At 32.0% G+C, this 7878-nt stretch overlaps 1 non-coding gene across 1 annotated transcript; it reads right to left on the reverse strand.

The window, feature by feature from the left end:
- Positions 1–2571: 2571 nt before the first annotated feature.
- On the reverse strand, positions 2572–2793 carry LOC124846091 (small nucleolar RNA U3). The gene has a single exon (XR_007029499.2). It is a non-coding gene; the product is annotated as a small nucleolar RNA U3 (small nucleolar RNA).
- Positions 2794–7878: the final 5085 nt, after the last annotated feature.

The raw sequence follows: 7878 nt of genomic DNA on the forward strand, positions 1-7878 counted from the left end.
TTAACTTAATCCATGTCTGATGTAGTTTATAGTTTTTTTAGCTTCATCTTGGATTATATTAACCGATTACATTGGTCTACTTTAAAACATAATTTTAAAATTTAATTTATATTAATTAAAATAATTTTAAGTTTAATATAGTGATTTGATGCATAACTTATCACATATATTTTTCATGAAATAAAACTATTTTTATACTTTTAGATATAATTATTATTGATGTCATACATTTTGTTTTATTTAACCATGTTCATTTTATAAATTTATAGAACTAACCTATCGGATCAAACTCATTTTAATTGCTTTATAAATCATGATTTAGAACATTTAGATTTTTTATTTATTTTAATAACATGTTAAAAAAATTAAGAAAATATTATATTGTTTCATCAAGAAGTGCAAAGAAATTTATTATCATGCTGTTTAGAAAATACTTTAAAAGTTGTAATTATTTTAATGATATATTTGATTATTTTATTCATAAAATGTTAATAGATTTTAAATAATTGAGGTTTTTCTTCCTAAAAACTATTATTAACATTCCAAATTAGTAATATAAAACTATAAAAATAAAACATATATAGATGAGAACTTACAAGGAATTTGAGGTTATTAGAACAAGAAATTTTATCATTGATGGATCAAAGATTATCTATTATGTTGCTTTTCTCTCAACCAAACGTTGAATCCCCTGAAAGATGTTCTTCCTAAACTTACACCATTTAAGTAATTATCGCAAAAGAGAAAACATATAAAAAGACATACAACACAAATGCAAGGGTAAGCTAGTAGATAAATAATTCATCTTATTCAAAGAAAGTTCCATCATACATTATATTACACGCATAAGATAAACATTCATCCTAAACATGCCACAGACTTAGACTTGACCATCTAAATGCAGTATGAATGTCGAGCTACGATGATTCATGCACTTGTGATGGCCTTCAACAATACCCATTCAAATCCAAATACAAACGCCAACCTATGTCATCCACAAGGTTAGTCCGTTAACACCTATATCCTTAATCAATGAACATAGACTAGGACTTCCTACTACTTTCCACCACATAACAATCAATATATACCTGAGATTGGGGTTATTGAGAGCTTCAGGATAAACCGTTGGATTAACTCCAGTCATTCATACAAACAACACTACAAGACACTACCATGTAACCCTTCCACGAGGATCATGAAATTACATCCATTAATACCATTCAATTCATTCACAAACTACTCATCACAATATTCATATACATCATTTTCATTCTCATATACACCATATACATATTCATTCACTTTTACATTTCATACCAACATAAAACACCACTGATCATGCATTGAAATACCATAAACAACCAAGTAAGTTATCAGAAAGTACTTAAAACATAAGCATAGAAGTACAAAGAATGGTTGATGTGTGAATAAAATGTAATTGCATTCATATCTTAGTTTAGACAATTTGTAAATATAATTACATTAATTGAATGATTTTATCATGCATTATCTTTGTTTCAGATTATACACTTGAGTTTTGAGTTTTTCTTATAAATTAGTGTTTCTAAGTGTTAAAATCACAACGAAAAGAATTTATGTCCGAAATGTAGAGTTAAAACCAAAATTTTTCACAAATTATAATATTATAGTGTAGTTAACAATTATAAGGTACAAAAAACAATAACCAACCGATCATCTAACGGACCGTTAATATTATACTTGAATAATTTGAGCAAGAAACCTTAGACTTGATTTATGAAGATAAAGTAGATATATTTATCAATTAGCAAAATATTATAAATCAAGGGGATGTATAGGGTTGTGTGCTCAATGAAATCGTAAAAACTAAGTTATTGTTAATCAATGAGAGATTCTGTAACACAAATAGACAAAGAATGATTAGCAATTTGTGTTTAAGTATCTCTTCACCAATTTTTGCGTAAATATCAACTATCCACCTTTTTCTTTGTGATGGCTTATTTAATTGTTTGTAATTTATCTTTGAAACAATTTTTTCTTTCTTGTAATTTGTGTTTCAGTGTTTTGTTTAGTTTTAGATTGATGAGGTTATGAAACGGTAGCTAACTATGAAAGAAAGATTGTAGCTAGCGTGGACAATACCCAACCATAATCAGTGAGTTTTGAACACTTCACCTCTTTATCATGATATTGGGGAATCAGACGTAAAAGGAGTCTAAAGGGTAGTGTGGGGAGAAAGAGGAAGGAGATAAGAGATTAAAAGATAAAAGTTCAGTAACACGTGACACTTACTACCGTCAATTTAATAAAAGTGTCATTGAGCGAAAAAAAATTAAAAGTTAATTTTTGATTTTAAACAATATCGAAACTTATATCAAATAAAAAAATTGAATATTTTTCTTAATTAAACCTTAATATTATCAATAATAAATGTTTTTTTAAGACATAAATTGGAACAGAGGAAGTAGACATAGGATATTCATATTTTAAAGTTAATTGTTTAGTCCACTTGTGTTTTTGGGCATTATATAATTCAGAAAAGACTTCTAGACTATGTAATGCAAAATCGATGCTTAAAATTAAAAAAAAAGGAATCTGTCAGACAACTCTGTGACCATCCTAAGCCACTGCTGACCAGGAACGATCCTCTGCAGCTGGAGATTACACTAATCCGAAGAGAAGATCATCTAGCCGTTAATCACGCTCTGATCACAAAGTCATTGTTCATCCACCAGATTTCAGTTCCTGTCTCCTTAGAACTTAAGGATACAGAGGTACGAGCCTATAGAACAGATCCTGTTCAAGTAAGGTCGTGACCATGCTTATTTCTCTGAAGTATATAAACTGTTGTAATTTTTGAAAGGTTCTCAATGTGGGACAAGCGGGCCTTCCAATACGACAAATATCCCGCATTGTTTGGGTGCAGTGATGTGTGTGTGCCATCATATAACTGAAATATTTTATTGATAACTGCTCTAGAAACTACATGCCATCATGTCTCTAAATATCATATAAAAGCCTTAAAATTATCAGTTTATGAAGCATTCAAATCACTCAAACATTTCAAATGTTTCCAATCATCATATATCTTACATACCCTCAAGTCAATTGCTGATATGTGAAAGTATGCACTTGCTTCTTTAAGGATAATGATTCATGACTAATAATTAACCTTAGCTGTTCTGAAAACAATCTCAATTCATAGTTGCGTAGCTCTCAACGAGATTCATGGAATAAATGTGTGAATAGGAATCATGTGCTTTTGCAAAAACAGAACATGTCGAAACTTTTGTTGCAGGTTCTTGTAGAATCAGGGATTTGCCTCAGAAACAGTTCTCTAGCCATGGATTTGTTCCGGGAAAGACTTCCTTATATGTCGCTAAGGGCTTATGGATTCTCTTTTTCGTATTTGTTTAATATTTTAATGTTTACTCATTGGGACTTAGACATTATAATTGTTGCAGAATGAAATGTATATTGGCCAAACCAGTCACATTGGTTCTTTCCTAAGTCTTCCTTTTTCATTTTTAGGAGTTAGCACTTTTAATGATGGATGCATGAAATAGTAGTTTATTTTGGGGTTACTTTAGTGGTATAACTTCGAAAAAGGGGATCCAAACTCGGATTAATTCTGCATGAAAATTTCTATAGAAAACTGATGCCTATATCATTCAAGGAACCACAGATTCTGTCGCCGATCAAATTTTGTTTAAAGACATGCACTTTCAGATGAGGAGCGCTGTTTTTGATTTATTTGGGATCCTCATGTTTTCGATGTGGGTCTTCGAAGTCAAATGTCACTTGTTTCAAATCTTGAATTTCGACTTATATGTTGAAAAATAAATTTGATACTAAATGATTTTAAGCAAAATATGAAATGTTTCTTATTGTGTTATTTACCTTCTCAATAAATATAGAATGAGCTACTCATAGAAGCTAAGCTGACATATTTTATGTACACTAAAGGCAATTAATTTCTACATCAAGGCGATATCTGTTTTACTTTAAACTTGTTCAAAACTTAACCCATACGAAAATGCATAAAAAGTAAAAGTAAGGAAAATAATACTTTAACATCGTTAAAAAAATACAAAAGACATTGATTTTACAGCTTTTTATAATGATATAATAATATTTATTTTAAATTAAAAGTAAAACAAATATGATTAAAATATTATTATATTGAATTATTGGGTAGGTATATTTTATTTAATTATCATTACTCTATGTAAAACACATGCCATACATCGTGAGAAATGAACTCATTGTCCATATAGAAATATGATAATTGTTTTCTGCACTCTATCATTTTCTTCCTATACACTATCACTTCTCCTATCATCCCCGAAATTTATTTTTTAAAACATTATAAACAATTTCAGATTTTTTTTTGTTTGAAAATCAATCATCCCCTCCTTTTACGGAAATTTTTTATGAGTGGGAGGAGAAATTTGATGGGTGCAGAAGCTTTACCTAGAAATATATCTCCAGTCTAAGAGGGTTCCCTAACCAATTGTTGGGGCTTTCGCTTCCGATACTACATGCACTTATTTTATTTTTAAAATATCTTTTATGCTTTATGATAGGTCATAAGTAATAAGAATCAAGGTGGAAAGTGAACATGGGTATATTACTCAACAAAGAACAATTATAGAAGAAACAATTAGGTCTAAAATATAGAAGGTTTATATCAGAAAAAAGAAAGTGGGATCAGGAAAAGAAAAAGAAAAAGTGAGAAGTTAGTTAGGATGAGAAATGATGTGTCAAGAATTCAAGGATGAGGAAATTTTGTTACAGGAGAGAGAAATGAGAGTGTGAAGGGGTATGTTGTAGGAAGTTGAGTCGGAGTAGGAAGTTGTGAGTCGGTTAGGAGGAAAGTGATCTCTTGAGGAGTCTAGTGTTCTGGGGCTGCCTTATTGATGTAGAGTTATCAACTCAATAACATTTTACTGCATAATATTCTAAAGAATACAGACTTGGATATTCAGTTATTTCTTGGTTTTTATCATTGGCCTGACCTATCGGATCTCGAGAAGAGCTAACATTGATGTCCATGCCACCCAAAAGTTTTGACCGAGTTGAAGCATTGAGTGTGACACTTTAGGAGCAGAGATAAGAGCAATATTAATGCAAGATTGTCAACCGATAGCTTATTTCAATAGAGCTTTGTCACCGACTAATTTAAATAAGTCAGCCTATGAGAAAGAACTAATGACATTAGTGTTAGCGGTCCAACATTGGAGACCATACCTGATTGGAAGGAGTTTTAAGGTGTATTCAGACCAAAAGAGTTTGACACACCTTTTACATCAAAGGATCACCACATAGGCTCAACAAATTTGGTTGGCAAAGTTGTTGGGATATCAGATTGAGGTGATTTACAAACTTGGCCCAGATAATAAAGTTGCTTGACTCGTTGTGACAAATGTTTATAGGTGGTGAATTGAGGGAGATTCAATCTTTTCCCATATATATGCTTGCGGGAACAACACATCTAAAAGGAAGTGGAAGTAGATCCCTTCTTACAACAAGTGGTGCAGAAGTTGCAACAGGAGGACTCATCTATTGTAGATTTTAGTTTGTAACGAGGAGTATTATTTTTCAAAGGATGCTTAGTATTGTCAGCTAAGTCAGATGTAATTCCCACCATTTTAACCGAGTTTCATTCTTTGCTAGCAGCGGTTCACTCGGGTTTTTTAAGAACTTACAAACACATCATAGGAAATTTATATTGGATAGTATGAAGAAGACGATTCAAGAATTTGTTAAAGCGTGTGATGTGTGCCAACGGCATAAACATGAAGTAACATCTCCAATAGGATTACTTCAGTCGTTGCCTATTCCAGATAGGATTTGGGAAGATATTTTCATAGACTTCACTACGAGTTTACCAAAATCGAAAGGGTTTCAAGCTATATTTGTAGTGGTGGATCGGTTGTCTAAATATGGCCACTTTATTTTGATGAAACATCCTTACACTGCAAGGAAGATTGCTTAATTGTTTCCTAAGGAAATTGTAAGACTTCATGACATTCCATAGTCGATTGTTAGTGATCGAGACCCTTTGTTTATGAGCCTCTTCTGGCAGGAATTATTTCGATTACAGGGAACAACTTTGAAAATGAGTTCTTCTTATCATCTTGAGACTGGTGGTCAAACGAAAGTAGTAAACTGATGTTTAGAAGCTTATTTACGATGTTTTATGTCGAAACAATCCAAATATTGATCATATTAGGTACCTTGGGAAAAATTATGGTATAATACTACTTTTCATGGACAGATAGGAAAGACTCCTTTCGAAATCGTTTATAGGAGAACACCACCTACATTAGTGCGCTTTACATAGGGAGAAACACATGTGGAAGCTGTAGTTGTTGACTTGGTTGATAAAGATGAAGATATTCGACAATTGAAATATCACTTGTTGCAAGCTCAACAACAAATGAAGAAATTTGCAGACAAAAAGTGTAGATTCATCTAGTTGGAGGTAGGAGAGTGGGTGTTTATTAAATTGCGACCACATAGACAACTAACCATTGCTCGACGTATTAATAAAAAGTTGGAACCTTGGTATTACGGGCCTTTTTTATGGAGTTGCTGGAAATAAGCCAAAGTACATCCAATTTTTCACATTTCCCAACTGAAAAAGGCTATTGGAAACCATGCAGTAGAACCGACTTTACCAACATAGTTGAGTCTTTGAGGAGGAAGATAAGGAAGAGTCTGAGGCAGTGTTAGTAGCAAGGGAGATTCTGGAGGGTGGTAACATCATCAAACAATGGCTAGTGAAATGGAAGGGGAGAACAGTGGAGGAGACAACTTGGGAAGATGAGGTGCTACTGCAGAATCAATTTCCTCCTTTCAGCCTTGAGGACAAGGCTGTTGTTGTAGGGGAGGAGTAATGATAGGACTCCTAATAAGGATCATAAGGTGAAAAGTGAACATGAACCTGTTACTCAGCAAAGAACAATTATAGAAGAAACAATTAGGCCCAAAATATGGAATGTTTATGTGAGAAGAAAGAAAGTGAGGTTAGGAAAGGAAAGAGTGAGAAGTTAGTTAAGATGAGAAATGACGTGTCAAGAATCCGGGGACGGGAAATTCTGTTATAGGAGAGAGAAAGGAGAGTGTACAAAGTAGGAAGTTGTGAGTCGATTAGGAGGAGAGTGATCCTCTAGAGGACTCTAATACTATGAGGTTGCCTTGTTGCTGTAGAGTTATCAACTTAATAATATTTTATTGTATAATATTCTAAATAATACAAACTTGGATATTCAATTATTTCTTGATTTTTATCACTTTATTTCAATGGAACCTCTCCTTCACTTTTCTTGCTTGTAAATGTGTTCTTTTACAACATTGAAAATTTGTTCTCCATATGAAAATGTGTCATGTGAATGTCAAGGGAAACATGAAGTAAATTTTATGATGTAAATTTTATTTAATATTGTTTTGTAAAAATTTCAGTTAGAGAAGAATGTAAACATCTTTATGTTACAAAGTTTTTCTATGAATTGAGAGTGTGGTAAATTATATTGTTATAAGACGATACCACTATAATTGTTTATGAAAAAGACAAATGGGATGTTAGAATTTGTATTGATATTAGTGAATAAATGGTCTAGATATAGTTATTTTGATTAAACACACTAATTGAAACACAGGAAATAGACACAGGATATTAATTTCGTTATAGGATAATCATTTCTTCATATTTTCAATTGTATAGCACCTTTTTTAAGCATTATGTAATTCAAAAAGGACTTCTAGATTATGTAAAGCAATTTTTTTTTTCGTAATATTGTTCAACAATCCAATCTAGAGTGTGCAATTCAATGTCCAAAGCAAGAGATCACAGGGGACCAATGAAGATTAAAGGAGATTTAGGAGGTTGAATTG

The sequence above is a fragment of the Vigna umbellata genome, chromosome 5, assembly GCF_029865625.1.
Source record: "Vigna umbellata cultivar VRB3 chromosome 5, Vumbellata_1.0, whole genome shotgun sequence".
Taxonomy (NCBI): Eukaryota; Viridiplantae; Streptophyta; class Magnoliopsida; order Fabales; family Fabaceae; genus Vigna; species Vigna umbellata.